Here is a 21,729-nt window from a genome sequence, read left to right on the forward strand (position 1 = left end):
ATACTTTAGCAAATTAGTGCACATTGCAGTAGTTTTTTGCTCTGATCTTAAATTGAATAATATATTCAGGGGGTAGTGCTAGCCCCTACCATATTAGTAAAGCTTCCGGTTTCCCTTTAACTGGAAAAAATGCCTAGTGTTCTATGTGATGATGTGCCACACCATCTGCACCCCACTTTCCAAAAATCCTAGATCTGCCCATGTACCTTTCCCCTTTAAAAGCTGAAGCAAAATGAGTCATACAAATATTGTCTCCTTTTCATTTTGTATTTCAGCTTAAACAAAAACCCAATACTCATAAATGACCTTTAAGATAAAAGAAAAAGTGACAAATTTCACATTAATTTACTGCTTGCAATGGTTAAATATATAGTCACTTAGAAAAGGGAGAATCATATGACTTGAATTTAAAAGTGCATCCTTTCTGGGAAGAGATCTGTTTACCTCTAAGCCAGTTTTATCAGGACACCCTTTTATTCGAATTCAAACTATATTCCTTAGAGGCCAAGTCGGGCAGGAAATGTAAAGCATTTTTTTTTAATATCTAGATTTCAAGAAATGAAAGAGACATCACTTCTTCTTTTGGTAATTTGCTGCAAAGTTATTTAGCCTCACTGTTAGAATATTGTGCCTTATTTCTCATATGAATCAGTTTCCAGCTATTGGCCATTGTAATGTTTTTCTCTGATAAAGTAGAGCCCATTAATACCTAGTTTTTTTGTTGTTTATTTTTTTTTTTCATGGGAAGGTTACTTATACACTGTCATCAAGTCACCTCTCAATCAGTGGTTTTCAACCTTTTTTTTTATTTGCATATCCCTAAAAATTTTCAAATTAAGGTGCAGACCCCTTTGGAAATTTTGAATGGAGGTGCTGACCCTTTTGAACTGTAAGTGAGGATTTTCACATACTTTTGATTGATCACAATCATCTTTTGTGGACCCCTTAGACATAGTCTGTCCCACCAAGGGTCTGCAGACCACAAGTTGAAAACCACTACGCTAAATCATTTGAGATACTTAAGTCTGTCACCATAAGGCATTTTTCCAGCCTTCAAATTATTTTGAGAGTGTTCAATTTTTTAAATGTAAATACAAAATTGTATGCAGTGTTTCAGACTTGGTCTCACCAAAGCAGCACACACAGATAGAACCATCTCCTCACTCCTACTCAACCTTCTGTTTGTAGCTACAAGGATCATACTACCTCTGTTTGCCAAGGCATCACACTGGAAGACCACTTGGGTTGTTGCTCAGTGTTACTTCTGTTTAGGGTTCCATCCTTCAATCTGTAAGCATGTTCTGCATACCTTTTTCCTAATCAGTGACCTCGACTTTTGACTGTGTGAAAATGCATTTTGTTTGACAGGCCCAGTTTACCAAGGGATCCAGATTATTCATTGTAATCTGCCCTCATTGTTATTTGCTGTCACCAACTTTCGTGTCATCTGTATATTATATCAGTCGTGATTTCATGTATACTTAAAAGCTATTGGAAAAAAATATATGGAATAGTGATAGACCTAATTCTGATTCCTGTGGAACCCCACTAGAAAGAGCCTCATGTTGATAAAAGATAAATATCTGTCTTGATGTATATTTTATGGGATTGGATATGTCTTTAGATGTTAAAGAAGGAAGGCAGTCATATGTTATGTATTTTATTCATACTATAAAAACATAATCCTTGAAGCACAGGGGAAAGCCATTCCATCTTGCCAGAAACGTAGTCAATGGGCAAGGAAGCCCCCTTGGCTGAACAGGGAACTGTTGGACCTCATTAAACTCAAAAGAGAAGCCTACACCAGTTGGAAAATGGGAAGCATCACCAAAGCTCAGCACTCAACCACATCTGTAGAGAGCGGTCCAGAAAAGCCAAGGCACAAACTTAATTCAGGCTAGCTACAGGAATCAAGGACAATAAAAAGTCCTTCTTCAGATATGTGGGAAGTCAAAAAAAGAACAAAGATAGCATTGGGCCCCTGAGAGATCTAATGGGGCAACGGATATCCAATGCCCAAGAAAGGGCCAATCTCCCAAATGACTTTTTTGCACCAGTTTTTCACCTTCCCAAGGGGATCACACTGTCAGAAAGGACACAAACCATCCTGGGAGTGGGTGATGGGCCCAAATTTGATGTGGATCAGGTGAGGGAACACCTTGAGAAACTGGACATTCACAAGTCCGTGGACCCAGATGGAAAGACCTAGTTCCCCATGATGTCCTCATGGTTAAGCTGGGGAACTGTGGCCTTGATCATCTTATGGTCCGATGGCTAGGTAACTGGCTGTGGGGTCAGACCCAAAGAGTACTAGTTGACAAGAGTAAATCAATGTGGTGCAGTGTGACCAGTGGAGTCTCTCAGGGCTTGGTACTTGGGCTGGTACTCTTTAGCATCTTCATTAACGATCTGGATTTGGGAGTCAGATGTGAACTGGCAAATTTCGTGGATGACACCAAATTGTGGCAGAGGGCGGTCACACCACAGGACAGGCTGGAGTTACAAACCGACTTGGACACGCTCTCAAGGTGGGCTGACCAAAACCTGATGGCCTTCAATGTAGAGAAGTGTAAGGTGCTGCACCTTGGTAGGAAGAACCTTCAACATACTTACAGGCTCGGCAGTGCTACACTCGCTAGCACCACAACCGAAAGAAACTTGGGTGTCTTGACTGACCACAAGATGAATATGAGCCACCAATGTGAAGCTGTGGCTGGCAAAGCAAACCAAACTCTGGTGTGCATCCACCGATGCATCTCAAGCAAAACCAGGGATCTCATCCTCCCGCTTTTCTTGGCCTTGGTGAGATTGCAGCTGGAGTATTGCATCCAGTTTTGGGCCCCCCACTTCAGAAGGGATGTGGAAGAGCTTGAGAGGGTCCAAAGGAGTGCCACTCGTATGATCCAAGACCTAGAGGGCAGGCCATATGAGGAGAGGCTGAGGGACTTGGGGCTCTTTAGTTTGGAAAAGAGAAGGCTGGGGGGGTACTTGGTAGCAGTCTACAATTATATAAGAGAGGTACATCAGGAGTTGGGAGAACAGCCATTCACCAGAGCTCCCCAAGGCATAACAATGTCTAATGGCCATATATTCCAGGAAGGCCAATTTAGACTAGACATAAGCAAAATGTTCTTTATGGTACATGTGTCCAGGGTCTGGAACAGACTCCCCCCAAGAGGTGATGCAAGCACCTACTCTGGACTCTTTCAAAAAAACATGTGGATGTTTTTCTTGCTGGGGTAACTTGATCCCAGCTGACTTCCTGCCTTATGGTGGGGGTGGGGGGAGTGCTGAACTTGATCTCACAAGGTCCCTTCCAGCACCTAATGTCTATGAAATCTATAGTACTAGGGATTTGGGGGGGTGGGTTCCCAATCAGAATGCTTCATGACATGAACTCCAATGTCTCATGAAGTCCTGTTGCATCTATGCAACTATCTTTATTAACCAAACAGGTAACCTCTTTGAAAGGGTTCCCCAAATAACCCCAAGCTTGTTTGTCGAGACCTATTTTCCATAAATTGCATTGCCCAGTTCTTTTTAACTAAAACCTATCTTAGCTTTCCCATTGCTTTTACTAGGATTGATGTCAGGCTAAGTTCCTATAGTTACCCAAGTTGACTCCTACAGTTACCCAAGTTCTTTTTGGCACACTGGTGAATACTGGCACAGCCACACTCTTCCTGAAATTTCCTAGGAGTTCCAAGATTTATTAAGAATTAATTCCAGCAAGCCATAAGTCATCGCAGATACCTCCTTTAAAGGCTCTTGCATGCAAGTACTGTAGCTTAGCATTTCTCAACCTGTGGGTCACAACCTAAAGGTAGTCAGCAGAATGTATGAAAGGGTCATGAACAAACTTTAAAAAATGGATCAACAACATTTAAAAAATGGATTCTCCTTTAAAGGGAAAAAATGTGGGAAACCACAGGTTTCCCTTGCAGACTGGCAGAGTTCTGGCCTGCAAAGGGCTGCTTGGGGCCGGGGGGAGTGGGAGGAGGGTGAACAGGCAGGGGGTGCCACCCACCCACTGCCCCACACTGTGGAGCTGGGGCAGTGGGTTGGGTTGATGGGCCAGTAGGGCGGGGTGGGGTGGTAGGCGGCTGTGTGTTAGGAGTGAGAGGCACTGGTAGGGCCAGGGGGCTGTTTTCTACTGAAACTACTGGGTCAGGACTGGCCATTGATGTTGACAAATGGGTCCTGGTACAAAAAGGTTGAGAACCACTGCTCTAGCTCACTGATTTCTCTTTCCATAGACAGAGTTTAATACCCTCATTCACCACTGACTGGATAACACTACACCCTCCTCTGATTAATACATTATCCTGTTTCTTTCCCAATACAGAACAAACATGTCTGCCTTTCCTGAATCACTATTAACAATTTAGTGATTTCTATCTAGTAATAGTCCTAACCATTAGTAAGTTTTTCTTTTGTCCTAATATATTTAAAAAATTCTTCTCATTGTCCTTACCCCTGCCAGTGATGGATTTCCCCTTAATTTCTTTAGCTTCTTAGATCAATTCTCTAGACTTCGTCACATCCAATATTCACTGTTTGCTATCTCTTTCCCCTTTATCTCATGTGTTATATATTGTTTTTTATATCTAATTGCTGCCTTCATGTTTTCCTTTGAGTCAGAGAGGTATGTTAACCAAAGTTACCCTCCTATTTGATGTGGAATCATGGCTTTTTTGGTCATTTAATAAGCTCTACCTCAAGCATTTCCAATTGTCATACCTTTTTCCACCTAATGGATACTCTTTGTAAATATTTTTGCTTTCAGAAACTAGTCCCATGGGAGGTGTTAGTAACTATAAGAGCATTCTCCATTTACTCATAATGAATATGACCAGTTGTGATAACTGGTCCCTCAAAAAACTCTGACTTTCTGTCCAGTGATTTCATTATCTTTTATTCATTAGGAGCTATCTTTCCATTTAGAAATTATCATTGTATCTTAAGAACTCTACTCACATATCACTACCAAATGCCTGAGGGCTCTAATATAAATCTCTCAAACTAGAATGCCCAATGAAGTTTTTCTTTCCATAGGTTACAGACTGGTAAATGAGGAGTAACTCAGTCTGTTTTCCCATTTGATTCAGTAGGCTCCACCACCAGTACTCCCTCCTGCGCTGTATTAATTACCTATTGATCTGTATGCTGCACCTTAAATAACGCGACCTGAAAAGACTTCAGCAACCTTAAGATCACATTATCACAGTTTTTGTGCTGATGTTGCTCTTTGCTGATACAAAACAAGTAGATAAATGTCTATAACTGATAGCCAACATGGTCAAAAATCTAACCAAATACTTTATTATAGTATTGTTTGATCCAATACAGGCCTTGGACAGAGACATTATCATTGCTGATACCTGTATTATGAGAATTCTTCTGCAATAATTTACCCCAGGGACCAAAGACATATTCTAAAAGAGCTTGTCCAAAATGGGTACCGTTAACATGTTTTAAAATAATTATGTGGCTCATTTAGAACTTTCTGAAAAATTCTCTCTAAGCCTTCCTAGTTAAAAACATAAGTTTGGAAATAATGCTTTGCTGCTGCTACCACTACTGCTATCACTGTGATGATGCTGATGATGTACCCTGTTTTCCTTTTACTCCAAAATCAAAGCCAACGTCTCCAAAAGTTTTTCCTTTTATAGCCAAAGCATACTAAAATATTATGTCTAGTGAAAAAAAAACCTAGAGTTTTGGGTTTCCTTCTCTATATTCTTGCATCTTACATTGTCATCTATTACCCATGCAAAAAAAAAAAAAAAAGATTTCCATGCCAGTAAATGGCTATATAAAAAGTAAATTGGACTTTTTAGAGGTATTTTGTTAATTAAGTGTAAAAATAAGCTTTCTTTGCTGTTGTTATGAATGAGGACCTCTCTTCTGCAAGGTGCTGAATAACAATAGAGGGTACTTCCTCCCTTCAAAAAATTTACCGTTCTCAGAGTTCTTCAAACTATTGACAGAGTAAGTTAAATGATCATTGCAAGGTAACATTTTAATATAATCAGTGTGTGTGTGTGTGTGTGTGTGTGTGTGTGAGAATGATTTCTCTGCTTCTATACGGCTGGTTCATAATTATAAAATCAATATAGACGTGCCATCTGCCTGGTACTATGTGACCAGATAATGTGGGACCATTGTGCATACTGACTAAAATAATGCAATGCTTGGCCATTATCTTTGTCTGATTATGAATGTATTTTTGTATAGACAGACAGATCAGTAGTGAGATCTGTCTCGAGAGGTTTTGACTTCCATTTTCCTTTTTGAATCTCAGATTCTAAAGACAGACAGTAAGATGGTATTGAGACCTCTATATGACTAATCCCAAAGAGCTAGGGCTTTTCTCTCTCCTTTCCATATTACACATGATACCCTTCACACTATGTAGTGGTTTGAACAATGAGGTGTCTTGAATTCTCTTTGTTTTCTGAGTGCAGCCAAAAATAGTTTGAAAGACTTTTTTCTTTTCATTTCCTTTCAGTAGCCTGAGTGAGGGTTGCTCTAATTCAGGTGATGAAGAGCCACAAGGGACAAAAGTGACAGCTGGGGAGCAACTGAATGTATGGGCATCATAACCACACAGCCTCACCTAGGAGCCACGTACAGGGGGCTCTGCACCAACTCAGCACCAGCCCTTGTATAGTGTTGCTACTAGCATCAGCACTGCCAGCTCCATTCCCAGGGCCCACTGATGGTGCAATAGGAAGCAGCGACAGGGCACCAGAAGAACTAGCCTTGCCTATGTAACACACATCATGCCCATGCACATATGCAGCTCTTGGCCTATGTAATTACCTACTTGTAGTGGGCCTAATTCTACAACAGGGGTCAGTCAGACTGCAGAGAACAAACTTCCCCAGAACTAATGACCACCCTCTACTCCAAGGGCAAGACGTCACCTCTTTGACCTGCCTTCAGTCACGAACACTAGGCACCCAGCAGCCACAAAATAAAGCACAATTTAAAGAAAACCCCACAGCCTCCAGCAAACCCCCATATAATTACCACAATAGAGAGGAGAAAGGAGCAAGGAACATTCATTTTTCATCAGTCACATCATTTACTGCACTTTTGGTGATGGCTCAAGTACAATGGCAGTGAGGATGAGAAGATAATGATCTAAAATGTCATGTGCTTTTCTATATAACCCCATGTATAGCCCTATGCCATTAAACTTCAGGCACAAGAATCACAAAGGATAAGTGTACACTGGAATTGGAGATTTAGTCATAGCAAATTAGGGTTAGAACGGACCTCAGGAGGTCATCTAGTCCAAACCCCTGCTCAAAGCAGGACCAGCCCCATCTAGATCATTCCACCCAGGCCTTAAAAACCTCCAAGGACGGAGATTCTGCCACCTCTCTGGGTAACTTGTTCCAGTGCTTCACCATGCTTCTAATGTGACCTTTTTTTCTAATACCCAACCATAACAGGGACCCCTAGCCCTGTTACTAGAAGGCAGGTCAAGGGCTCAGAAAGACCCCAGACGACAGAGAAGAGAGTAGGGTGTGTAACAGGGAACCCTAGCCCTGTTACTAGAAGATGGGTTGACCCCTTTAAGGCCAGGACTTTCTGGGCACAAAATGCTGGTGAGGAGGTTAAATACTGAGCCTAGCCAGCTAGTCAGCTGACCGGAAGGGGCAGGCCAGGACTATAAAAACCCTGGGGAGAGCAGCAGTCAGGGCTGGCAGTCAAAGGGGAAGGAGTGTATCCCAGAGCTCCATGAGAGGCTTGGTGAGCAGTCCAAAGGCTGGAAGAGGGGACTACAGAAGCCCTGAGAGACAGCAGCCACCCCAGAAGCCAATGGTAGGGACCCAAAGCACGAACCTGGTGTAAATGTAAGCTGGCATGCAGCTCTGATCACATTTTTTTTTTTTGTGGTCCTTATTGCCCATGAATGGGACTGTCCATATTTCTTTTGGTTATTGAATACCTGGCAGTTTGGGTGAGGCTATTAGGGGAAAGAGGAAGCCTCATTTTGGGGCGCACTACAGAGTGGGGACCCTGGTGCCAGTGAGGATGCAGCTTTTGGGGGCACATAGACCCTGGTGCCCAAAGGGGTGATCTTAAAAGGCCAGGGAGGTCTGGTGCACCTATGGCGTAATTTTATTTTGGTTTTGGTTTTTTTGGTGGGACAAAGCAAGTCTGGCCGCTAACCTTGAACTTGCACCACTGTGGCTGTAGAGCTAGTAGCTAGACCTCTAAGCCAGGGAGACTGGATTCCAGATTAGAGCAGGAAATAGGACTAAAGTCCTGGAGTCAAACCCTGTTTGGTGGGTTTAGATTTCATAGGTAGGTGAAGGTGGCTATCAAATCCCCCATCAATCTTCTTGTCTGCAAACTAAATAAACCCAATTCCCTCAGCCTGTCCTCATGAGTCATGTGCCCCAGCCCCTAAACCATTTTCATTGCTCTCAACTGGACTCTTTTCAACTTGTCCACATTTTCTATAGTAAGGGGACAAAAACTGGACACTACTTCAGATGTGGCCTCACCAGTGCAGAATTGTGCGGAATAGTTACTTCCCTTGATCTGCTGGCAGTTTTCCTACCAATGCATCCCAGTATGCTGTTAGCCTTCTTGGCAACAAGGGTATACTGCTGACTCCACAGGTGGATTAATGCCCTGTGGGTGCCTGGGTTCCCTTAAATGGTGGGTTTCTCATTGTAGGCGGGCAACACTGTAGCCTGCAAAAAGTCCTGCTTGGGGGGTGCCGGCTGTGAGACACAGCATACAGAGGGCCTGTGTGCATGTGCACAGCTGCATATATGCCTGTGGCCAGGAAAACAACTGGGCAGCATGGACAGCGGCTCCCTGCAAATAAGTCTAATGGGGGAGGGAAAGGGCATGGCAGGGGGCAGATTGAGGCCCCCATGGTGAGGGAGGGAGTGAAGCAGATGCTGGGGTTTGGGGATCTGGAGCGGGGTGGAGCCACAGACAGCTCATCCAAAGGGTGCAGGGGGGCACTATTCCCTGCTGCTGTGTGCACTCCTGGGAGGAGGCATGTGCCCCCCACCATATTTGTGCGGCGGGTGGGTGGGAGCTGCTTGCTATGGGCTTGGAGCTCTCTGGTCTACTGCATTCACCCTGGGGGCACTGCACTAGCCACATATCCCCTACCCACCTGGCAGCTGTGGGGGCAGCAAGTGGTGACCCCGCACTGTTGGGCAGTCAGGGGGTGCATGGCTAGTGCACGACTCCTGGGGCAAAGGCAGCAGAGCAAAGGGCCCTGAGCCCACACTGGGCAATCTGCATCTGCCTTTGTCCTGCTTGGCTCTGCCCTGCTCCAGCCTTGTGGTGGTGGGTGGAAGCAGAACAGGGAGGAGAGGCAGGCATATGCCACCACACCCCCAGCCTGGATGGGTCTATTCAGCCTCCCCCATGCGGCATGGAGGCCCACCCTGCCCTTGGCAGTGGGAACATCAGAAGGAAAAGTGGTCCCTTCTGCTGGAGTCCAGCTCCCGGGACCTGGGGCCTGGCTGCAGAGGGAGGAGTGGCCTAGTTTCTCCAGGCCCAGAGCCTGGTCCAGAGATCATCCAGCCCCAGGGAACCAGGAAGGGTCACAACTTCTCCCTTAGCCCTGCTGGACAGGTTCAGGCAGCTGCTCCTTGGTACTTTTACATGTGCTCGGGGTGGGGGGGGCAGCACTTTAATTAGAGCCACCCTAATTAAAGTGCAACAGCATCTCATGTATCAGCGCCCATGCACTTAAAAATGGTGGCAGCAGCACTTGAATTAAAGCTTATTCAACAAGCTTTAGTTCAAGCACCCCCACTGCCATTTTTAAGCACCAAGACACTGATACATGTGACACAGGAGGCTGCTGGAATGTGCCAAAAAAAGATTTATCTTAGTAGTATAAAATGCCTTGCAATGGGCATTTTATAATGCCCTTTTAATGGGGTGTGTGGAGCCTCCAACTTTCCGTTTGCCCAGGGCCTAATAAATCCTAATCCACCACTGGCTGACTTGTATCCATGTTATTGTCCATTGTAACCCCCAGGTCCTTTTCTGCAAAGCTGCTGCTTAACCGGTCTGTCCCAATGAATGGGATTCTTCCATCCTAAGGACTTTGTACTTGTCCGTGTTGAACCTCATTTCTTTTGGCACAATCCTCCAATTTGTCAAGGTCTCTCTGAATCCTAGCCCTACCCTGCAGTGTATCTACTACAGCTCAGTATCATTCACGAACTTGCTGAGGGTGCAATCCATCTCATCTTCTAAATCGTTAATGAAGTTGTTGAACAAAACTGGCCTCAGGACCAGCCCCTGGGGCATTCCACTTGATACTGACCGCCAACTAGACACTGAGCCATTGATTACTACTCATTGAGCCTGACAATCCAGCGAGCTTTCCATCCACCTTACAGTCCATTCATCTAACCCATACTTCCTCAGCTTGCTTGCAAGAATGCTGTGGGAGTTGGTTTGAAAAGCCTTGCTAAAGTCTAGCTATCCCAATCTAGCCATCTTTGGATACCACTGGCCTCAAACACTTGACTACCTGGGCTTAGATACCTGAGTAAGTCTCCAAGGTCCTGGCAGGTTTGTTTCTCCCATGATGAAGCCAGTACCACTGTGTTCTCATTGCATTTGATACCCACATTAATGAGATTACAGATAGCTCAGGCATACCTGAGTTGCAGTTGTACCTCCCAGCTGCAGAACCTACCGAGCTTTACTCTCTCTGTACTGAGAATCCAGCAGTGGGGTTCTTCGCAGATGTTTCAGAGAGTCTTAACCAATGAGGTTAGAATCCGTAAAACAGGAAACCAAATTATTTTCATATATGCATGTTCAAGGTTCAGAGCTTTCGTGTGTTAATTACCTATTAAGTATTCTCTTGATGTTACCTTACTTTTTGAATACAGAGGCTTTTTTTTCTTGATGCTTCAGCATGGCATTTTACTGTGGTTAGAAATAACCTTGTGAGACTGTCAGAAAAAAGAAACTCTCAAGGCCTTTTTATTTATTGTTTACTTTTGTTTCTCACACAATATCAAAAAGTCATCTACACTTGTCATGTGTCATTGGGCTTTTATGGATCAGTGATTACAAAGATTAAGCTCAGCCTTCTGCATTGCTTTAGTTTCTAACTATAGCCACAAGACAGTGGCTGCTCTACATGGCTTATCTTAGACTAATTATTCCAAAAATCATAATTTCTGGTTCCCAAGCTTTGAAGCCTAAGGGCTGGTTGAGAAATGTCTGTGGAAAATCAGAGATGAGTAAAAATATCCTTTTTTGTGAAATAAAGTCACCAAAACTGGGAATCAGATCAAGTTCAGCATCTGCTTCTTGTTTATGTAAATAAATTTGTTTTGTAATTGCTGTGACGGTGGTGCAGATGGAGCATCCCACAGGAGCGTGGAGGGCCTTCCACATGCTCAGTGGTGAGCCCGGAAGTGGACCAAGAGTACTTTCAGTCCACTGGGAAATGCATAGGGGGGCCGGCCCCCCTTCATCCTCCTGGCTCAGTGATCAGCCATGGGGGGGGGACCCTAAGTGCCACCCTCCAACTTAGGAAGCACCAGTTGCCAAGCAGGGGGAAATACTGAAGAGGTCAAATGACATTTACAAAATTAACATTTTCAAAAGCCTAGCATCAATGACAAGGGATTAAACTCAGGCTAGAACTGAGAGAACGGGTTAGAGACCATGTAGTAGGGCTATGCGAAGCTTTGGTCACCGCTCTGATATGGCCCAATTAGGTGGCCGAATCTCCAAATCCAAATAGAATCAGAGGACCCTTTAATCTCTCCAAATCAAACTGGAACCCTCCAAATAGATTCGGTGATTCAGACATAGACACAGCTTTAAATGTTTTATCTACAATACCTCCAGGTGGCAGGCAGCTCATGGATGCTGCGATGCTGGGGAGCATGAAGTGTCCCACACAAGCATGGGGAGCTCCCCAGCATGCTCGGCAGCAGACCTGGAAGTAGACCAGAAGCACTTCCAGTCCACTTCCAGGTCTGCCAGAGAGCATGCAGGGGGCCCCCCCTGCATGCCCCCCTGCTTGGCAACTAGTGCCTCCTAAGTCTGAGGGTGGCACCTGGGGTCCCCCCCATGGCTGATCACTGAGCTGGGGAGGTGCAGGAGGCCCCCCCTGTGCACTCCCTGGTGGACTGGAAGTACTCTTGGTCTACTTCCAGGCTCACCACCGAGCACATGGAAGGCCACCCACACTCCTATGGAATGCTCCACCTGCACCACCGTCACAGCGATCACAAGCCACGCTGGTACCTTGGTGTGTAGAAAAAACATTTTAAAGCTGTGTCTATGTCCGAATCACTGATTCGCCGAACTGGCATCAAATCTCTAGATTTGGATTCAGCTGAATATAATCAGGGACAGTGATCCGAATCAACAAATCGAATCGCTGTCCCTGATTTGGGCTGCATCTGAATCAAATAGGGCCTACTTCGCACACCCCTACTATGTAGATAAGTTAGCTGTGTTCAGATCAGCAAGGCTGATGAAATTCATCCTAGAACAAAGGTTCCCAACCACTGGACCACGACCTGGTACTGGGCCATGGTGGGCTGGCTGCCAGGTCATGGCATGAGACCCCCGCTTGGATCCCTGTCTGTCTGCCCAGGCGAGCAGCTTCTGGGTCACAGCTGAGCTTCTGGGGTTAAAGGCAGGTGGCAGAAGAGCCCCGGGAGGGAGGCAGCCAGCTCCGTGCGTCCTATTCCCCAGTTTAAAAAAAAAAAAAAGGATGGGAACCACTGTCCTAGCATACTCAGGGAACTGGCTGAAGCAATCTCAGAGCAATTATCTCTGAGAACTGACAGAAGAGAGGTGAGATTCCAGAAGACCAGGAAGGGCAAGCATAGTATCTACCTTTTAAAAAAATAAGAAAAAGGAGGACCTAGGAATTATAGACCAGTCAGCCTAAATTTGATTCCCAGACAGACACTGGGACAAATCCTCAACCAATCTGTTGGTACCTATAGAATAGCAAGGTGATTAGTAATGGCCAATGTGGATTTAACAAGAGCAAGTCATGTCAGACCAATCTTTCTTCTACAACAGAATATCAAGCCTTGTGCAAAGGGTAGAAGCAGAAGGCTTTTGATACAGTCTTACATGGCTTTCTCTTAAGCAAACTAGTGAAATCTTGTCTAGAAGAAACCACTGTACAGCAGGTATGCACCTGGTTGGAACACTATACTTAAAGAAGCAGTTATCAATGCCCCACTCTAGAACTGGAAAGATGTATCAACTTGGATTCCACAGGAGTCTAGAGAGTATGCTTATTACATTTGAATATAATACCAAGATGGTAGGGGTTGCAAGCACTTTGGGGAGACGAGATTAGAATACATAATTATCTTGGCAGTTGAAGAAAGGGTATGAAATAAACAGGATGATCTTCACCAAAAACAAGCACAAGATACAATGCTTTACTGAAGTATGAACAATCACCTGCACAATTAGAAAATGAAGGCAGGTCAGGGTGACTAACTCATTTGGACAGGCATAAGCTATTGTACGTGACAACCTACTTCACCTATGAAAGCTTATGCCTCTGAACTAGTTAAGCTCCAGGGTACCACCCTTGCTCTGCCTTCTGCCTGATTTTCAAACTAACATGACTAAATACAAAATGGGGAACAACTGATTCAGCCACAATTCTGCAGAAAAGGATCTGAGGGATATACTGAATCATAAACTGAACACAAGTCCGTTGTGACAATCCTCCAGGCTTGAAAGGAGTCAGTCCCAATGTGCACCATGGGGGGCAGGAGTGCTAAAAAACCCCCCCATAGCTCCGCAAAGGCATCCAGAAATGCCTGAGGGCAAAAAAGAAGGCATACAAACAAGCAAGGGGCTATCACCAAGGAGGATTACACCTCCATTGCTCGTGATTGCAGGGAGGCTGTTAGGAAGGCCAAGGCAGAGATGGAGCATGGGCTAGCAACCAGAATTGGGGATAACAAAAAGTCCTTTTTCAAATAAATAGGGAGCAAGAAGAAGGCACTGGGTAACATGGAGCCCCTAGAGGACAGGCTTGACAATCCGGTGATTGCAGCAAATGAAAAAGCTGACCTCTTTAATGAATCTGTTGCCTCCATATTCCTGAACAGGGACTGGGACATTTCCCCCACTAGGATTACAGACAGACCCAGGAGAGGAACCGCCATGCCTAGGGTCAGGAATGACACGGGGAACTTTTGGAGGGGCTGGACGTGTTTAAATCAGTAGGTCCAGATTCTCTTCACCCAAGGATGCTGAGGGAATTGGCGGGGGTCATAGCAGGGGCCCTTGGCACAGCTGTATAAGTGCTCATGGGGCTCTGGCCAGGTACCAGAGGATTGGAAAAGGGCCAATGTGGTCCCCATTTACAAGGAGGGGAGAAAGGAGGACCCCGGCAATTATAGGCCAGTCAGTCTTACCTTGGTCCTTGGGAAGACCTTTTGAGAGAATTTATCGAGCACATCTGCGGGAGGTCAGCAGGGGAGGTAATGCTCAGGGGCAACCAACATGGGTTCACTGAGAGCAGATCCTGCCTGACTAACTTGGTTTCCTTTTATGATCAGGTCACAAAGTCCCTGGATGAGGGCATCAAGGTGCATGTTGTCTTCCTGGACTTCAAGAAGGCCTTTGACACCGTTTCCCACCACATTCTCCTAAAAAAAACTAGATGACTGCAGCATTGATGCCTACACAGTCAGATGGGTGGCAAATTGGCTAGATGGTCGCACCCAGAGAGTGGTGGTGGGTGGTCATTTTTGACCTGGAGGGATGTAGGCAGTGGAGTCCCCAGGGCTCAGTCCTGGGGCCTGTATTGTTCAACATCTTTTATCAGCGGTCTGGATGTGGGTGTGGCAAGCACGCTGTCCAAATCTGCTGATGACACCAAGATGTGGGTCAAGTTGGGCACGCTGGAGGGGAGGGACAGAATCCAGCTAGATCTAGACAGGTTACAGAGGTGAGTGGATGAGAATAGGATGGAATTCAACACAGACAAGTGCAAGGTGCTGCATCTAGGGAGAAGGAACCAGCAACACACCTATAGGCTGGGGAACACCCCTCGTCAAAACAGTGTCAGAAAGGGATCTTGGAGTCACTGACTCCAGGATGAACATGAGCTGCCAATGTGAGGACGCAATCAGTAAGGCTAACCGCACCTTGTTGTGCATCTACAGATGCATCACAAGCAGGTCCAGGGAGGTGATCCTTCCCCTCTAAACAGCATTGGTCAGGGTGCAGTTGGAGTACTGCGTCCAGTTTTGGGTGCCGCACTTCAAGAGGGTTGTGGCTAGCATTGAGAAGGGCCACTCACATGCTCCAGGGGCATTGGGTCAGGCCCTACGAAGAGAGGCTAAAGAGTCTGAATCTATTCAGCCTCCACAAGAGAAGGCTGAGAGGGGATCTGGTGGCTGTTTACAAACTCACCAGGGGGACCAACAGAAATTGGGTGAGGCTCTGTTCCCCCAGGCACCACCAGGGGTTATTAGGAATAATGACCATAAATTGTTAGAGAGAAAGTTCAGGCTGAACATCAGGAGACATTACTTTATGGTTAGGGCTGCCAGGCTCTGGAATGGGCTCCCAAGGGAGGTGGTGCTCTTTCCTACCTTGGGGGACTTCAAGAGGAGGCTGGACAGATATCTGACTGGGGTGTTACGACCCCAGCACTCATTCCTGCCTGGGACAGGGGGTCAGACCTGATGATCTGTTTAGGTCCTTTCCGACCGTAGGCACTATGAGACACCTAGGCACTATGTGTTGCATCAGAACCACCAGCTGGACTGTAGAAAATAGAGTATCCTATGTAGAAATGGAGCCATCCTTCCACTCTGCTCAGCCTGGTAGAGCTTCTGCTGGAAAGCTGTAATCCTGTTTTGGGCACTGCATATCAAGAAGGACATGGACTAGTTGGAAAGAGTCCAAAAGGAGAGCAACAAAAACTGTGTGAGGTCAAGAAATCATGACCAATGAGAAGACTGAAAGGAATGGGATTTTGTTTACTTAAGAAAAAAGAAGGCTGAGAGGAGACGCAATAACAGTCCTCAAATGCCATTCCCCCCTGCAGAAACCTTGTATGTATCAAGTGATCCCTATGTATACTGTAGATAGAACACGAAGCAATGTACTTAATTTGTAACAAAGGAGGTTTAGTTTTGACACCAGGAAGAAAATGTAATTGAGGGGATAGTGAAGCATTTGAACAGGCTGTGTAAAAACCATGTCTGCAGGTTTTCAAAATTAGGTTCAGACACGTACCTGTCATAACGGTTTAGGCAGAGTCAGTCCTGCGATGGAGGTGAGGGAGAGGCTAGAATGGCCTTGCAAGCCCCTCTTGATCCTTCTTTCTCTTATTCTGTGATCTTTGACTTTTTATTTTAAGGTGGGTTTTGCGGGGGCTTTTTTTAATAGACAAAAGGATTATATGACCCAAATACAAAACAAAACACTTCAGTTTGGGCTGAACACAATATTTTGGCTTGACCCCAGATTAAACGTGTTGGATTTATCATTTGTTTGAAAAAGCAAACACATTTCTATTTTGGTTTGACCCAGATGGAATTCTTCTGTTTTCCCAGCATGGCTACTGAACCTATGCATCAATTTATTTGCCCCGTGTGTGCAGAAGGAAGGTCTCCTAGAAGCTGCTGGACAGTTCCTCTGAAAGTTACCATATATGGTCTATATAAAGAGTCCCATCTCCTCCTGCTCCTCTAGGTCAGCAGTTTCTGCCCTCAAGATTCCGTATGTGGAGTCTGAGGACTAAGGGCAAATTCTAATTTGGCCTGCTGGAAAGTTTAATCAACATGAACAAAAAGGGAATGGACAAATTTATTGAAGGAAATGTGAAACTGTAACTATTGGGCATAGGAGTGAGGAGTATGGCCTCTGAACAGAACTTCCTAGACCTATGACAGGGGACCAGGTCTCATGCCAGCCTGCCTACCTGTCTCTATGGAGCAGTCCTCCCAGTCTCGCCTGCACAATTTTTCTGTTCCATAAACTGTTGGTCTAATGTGGGAGATTGCCAGGGAGCACTATCTGCGGCTCTGAACCTTCTCTACACTGCAGCCCATGCCTTGCAGATGGCATCCAGATTAGTATTACTCCCCGGTCTGAGACCGGAGCAAACCCTGTCCAAAGTTGGGCTCCACACACCCTCTCATTCACACCACCTCCCCTCTCACAAGAGGCCTCTTAAACTCCAGCCCCCCTCACTGGGGCCTCTGGCATACCATCCATTACTGGGCCACACTTCACTGCCCTTGGTCCTCCTCAAGCAGCCCCTCTTGGGCCATCAGACTTTGCTACTCACATACTGGCCTCGCCACGCAGTCTGGTTCCCATGAGTCCCCCGACTTTACGCAGTCTGTCCTTGTGCCAAACCCTGGGCTAATTCTGCCCCAAGCCCCTCACTGGGCAACTCTACACTGTGCCCCATCCTGGGATCTCGGTCTCATGCTTGCTACCAGCTTCTCAAGGGGCTGGCCCTTGTGCTGGCCTTCAGGCTTACTCTCATTTGGCCCTACTCAGTGCACCCCTGGGACTGTCCTTCAGGCCTATTCCCACTTCAGCCCTACTCAGCCCCCTCATATGCACAGCCCTTCAGGCCTACTCTGACTTCAGCACTACTCTGTGCAGGGCCTTCTCTGGGGTCTGCAGGATCTGCATCCCTGCTGGGCTCAGGCACCCACATGTGGGCATACCCGGCCCCACTACTCCCCCAGCTCTCAGAATTATCCACCAGATGGTGGGGCTGGGGTTAAGGCACTCCAACCCGCATTTCACCAGGGCGGTAACTGGCCTGGCATTTCCTGGGAGCTCCCATACCACTAGAAGCCCCACCAGACCACCTTTCCCTGGCAGGGTGCAGTTTTAGGTCATGCCCAGGATCAAGAGCCTTCTGCTCTCACCTGTAGATGTTCTGTGCCACTCAGCCAGGCAATGTTTCTGCCTGCACTGGCAGAAGCAAACCACAGCCTTTATATGCCTAGTGTTCCAAAATGGCTGCCCTCATCAGGCACCTGGTAGCTGCTCGCCTCTGCCTTTAAAGGGGCAGGCACCCAAAGGCGCACTGCCACAACCTCAAATGTTGGAGGCTGCAAATGGGAGAGGAGATGGAGAAATACTCTAGACATGCCCTGGTCTCTGTGACCTAGAGATGCAAAACAAAAGGAAAGAAAGGGGCACTGCAGAGCAGGCTCACCCCAGAATTCAGTCCGTCCCCCTCCCCCACTTCCCCCTCCCAGCTGAGGAAGCCAGGCAGAAGAGCACTGAGAAGGCAGGGGGGTACAAGCTACATTAGGTGGGACTGATATCACAACAAAGATAGATGGACAGTTCATCATGTACCAAGGAGGTCACTGCAGCAGATGGGTTGCAGCTGGGAGATGAAGACCAACATGGGAATATGATAGTTGGAAACTAGGGAGCTGAGTACATGGCAATTGACACTAAAATATGCAGGTGCCATTATGTAAAAAGTGGGCCTGGCAGGAATATTGTGCTGTTCAGGTCAGCCCTGTTCAAAAACAGGCAGCCAAGAGTTATAGGGTCAAAGAAAAGTAAGCAAAAGGGAGTGTGATTGTGGTCAAATGAGGAGGGCACTCCCCTAGGAGTGGAACAAGCCTAAATTATGGACTCTATTGCCAGAACACTGTTTATACATTTATATTAGACAGTCATTGATCAAAAACCAGAAATAACCTTGGCAGGAGAGATCAGAGACAGGTCTCTGCCATATTAGTCTAAAGTAAGGCAGGGTAGATTGATCCCTGGCTTTTGTCAGGCCCAAATGCAGTTGTCAAATGGATCTGGGCAGGCAGGCGGTTTTTGCAAGTGCCTAAAGACGCTTGTGTCCTATTTAGGTACCTGGCCCCTTGTCTCATAGCCTAGAATAAGAAGAATTGGCCGGAGGAAGAATTAACAGTTGCCAAGAGGTGCTGAAGGGATCCTCTGTGTTCCTCTTTCAGGGTAATGAAGCAGCTTTTACCTAATGGGAAAATTTTCCTTGTGTACAAATTATGCTGTAACAGTGGAGCCTCTTACATCTTCCTCTGAAGCAGCTAGGATTTGCTCTTGTAAGATTCTGGTGTGGATGGACCTTAATCAAATGGATGTTCCCCCTATGGCAGGGCACTTGGGGTGTCTGACACTTTAAGAAGTCAGGCAGCCTGTGAAGCTGCCAGCAGATGCAGGACCAGGCTAATTGAGAGTTAATTGACTCAGGGAGCTGACAGGTGAGGCTTGACCAGGTAGAGGTAGCCATCTGACCCCGGAGGAGAGCTGGTTTTAGAGCAGGTATAAGCCCAGGCCCTGAGACAAACTGTCAGTAACATCTGGAGCCTGCTGCGAGAATACCACCTCAGCAGGAGGACTACAACTTTGGAGCACCACCATGGAGAGGACAGCTGAAGCAGTTTGGAGGTTTCAGGAGAACCTAAGGGGAGGTTCCTAGGGACTCAGGGAAGGATCCAGCATCTAGTGAGAGGCTGAGTGTGGGACCAGCAAGGATCCAGGAGCTTAGTGAGATGATGAGAGTGTGGGGCCAGTGAGGGCCCAGGAACCCCAGAAGGGGGCTTACGTGAAATGAGGATGCCATCTGTGAGATGCCATCTGCAAGGCATGGGGCATGGTGTAGGGGAGGAATGGAGCCATACAATTAGCCCATAAGGCAGAGACCCCATGCACCTGGTGGTCATTTGGAAGAACAATTTAGGAAGCCTTGGGGCAGCCTCCCTCAATAAAATAACAAACATCAAGGCTTGGTGGCTGACTAAAGGAGTTTTCCTAGCAAGTGAGGGCTTCAGGGACTCCAGGGGCTTCACGGCCACCTCTGAAGATGAACCCTGCCACACACCCCTGAAAAGAGAGTTGCTGCTGCAGAGGACAAATGGGGTACACAGGGACTCATTCTTCCTCTGGACCTGTTGTCACTTGTCTCCTGGTAACCAAAACCCATCCCTCCTCTCTAGCAAATCTTGCTGTCTTGACTTTAGCTAACCAGCTGGTTCCCAGGCAGTATCCACCAAGGAATGGTCCCATTCTAATTGAAAATATGGTATTCCTGGTAGAGGATACTGGTTGCCATGAAGCCATAGCACCAGTATGGTTGTCTTTCAGATTTATGAGACTTCAAGTAATAGGCCGCAAGCTGACTAGAGGTGGGGAAAATTTGGAAGTCAGTTCCTCATAAGGAAATGGGCTACCCACCTTAACCATTCATGTGGGTATGAGCTAAGAGTTGCGAATGCTAGGGACAGCCCCCAAAGCATCCACTTTATTTGACCACTCAGCAGGGCCTGTCCACTTTATGTGGTGGATTCTTGATGATCTCATTATAAAGGAAACAATGCTGAGAGCCTGTGGAATGTCCCTGCCAAACCCGATGACCTATGACCTTTGTCCAAAGCACTCTTCATCTAGAAATGATTATCACCCACTTCCTTTACTCTTTCCACACTCAGCTCTAAAGCAAGGGTCAAAATGTGACCCATTCTTCTTGGAAATATAAAACGTTTATGTTCCTTTCACAGTACAGTAACACTGAAACCTGGGGGCCTAGAAGTGGAAGGGACAGAGAGAAACAGAAAGATTCCACTAGCCCCCTACACTCCCAGATGACCACTTCAAAGAGCACTCACACATTTCAAGTATCTTATTTAAGCAAGAAAATAACTCTGCAGTCAGTGAAGCTTAAGCACATGCTTTCCTGACTCAGACCTGTATTTGGTAAGTTCTGTCCCTTTTCCCTGGTTTTGAATTGCCTATAGGCAGATTGTAACATTCTCGCATGTGTTCCTAGTTTTAAATAAATTGACATTTGTCATACACAGTTGGTTCTGCTCCCTATCTGGATGAACAGTTTAACTACTAATGAAAACTATCAGTTGCATGTTAATTTTAAGGCTTGTACTCCGTGGCTTCTGTGGTGCTGGTAACCACTCATTGCAAGTCTCAAATTTTTCTTTAGAATTTAAATGGAAAACGTACTTTTTGATAAACATTGAGGCATGTGATATAAAAATTCAGTGGCCCCAGAGCCTGCTCCAGCAAATTGCTCTGTGAAGTAAGGTCCCTCCTTCTGTTCTGAATCCCATAGAGATCTGCCCATGTGGGTCAGCTTGTAGGATTAGGAGCTTGGCGTTCATGGTATCCTGTTGATCCACTGCAATAAACCAACACTGATTCTATCTCTGCAAATCACAGCCAACAACATGCCCATTGCAGTTACTATAAGTCAACCCTGGCTTATGTTCAATGACTGTTCCCATGGGAATGCAAAATCTATTTCTATTAGGCCTGTGCGAGTAGGCAGCTATTAGATCAAGCTTTGGATCCAGCCGCTTCAGATGCCAGGGATATGATCTGGAGCTCCGGACCAGGTTTCCGCTTTGATCCGGCCAAAGCAGCTCTGAAGCTTTGGAGCCGCCTCAGAGATCTAGCCATAGGGTATAATGGGGAATCAATGAAATATCTATAACTTTGTTGTTTGTTGTCTGATTTGGATGAAACTTGGAGGAGTGGTAGCTCCTGCTGAGAGCATGAAATATGCCAAGTGTCAAGAAAAGCAGTGCAGGGATTCATGGGAAACTGCACCCCAAATTCTTGAAAGAAAACTCATGTCACATATATGTGTTACACCATGGGGGGGCAAAAACTGCGGGGGTGGTAGCCCCTTCTGAGGCCACAAAGCCTGCCAAGTTTCAAGAAGATCGGTGC

This window comes from Gavialis gangeticus, unplaced genomic scaffold, assembly GCF_001723915.1.
Source record: "Gavialis gangeticus isolate Ggan-Ray unplaced genomic scaffold, GavGan_comp1, whole genome shotgun sequence".
Lineage (NCBI taxonomy): Eukaryota > Metazoa > Chordata > Crocodylia > Gavialidae > Gavialis > Gavialis gangeticus.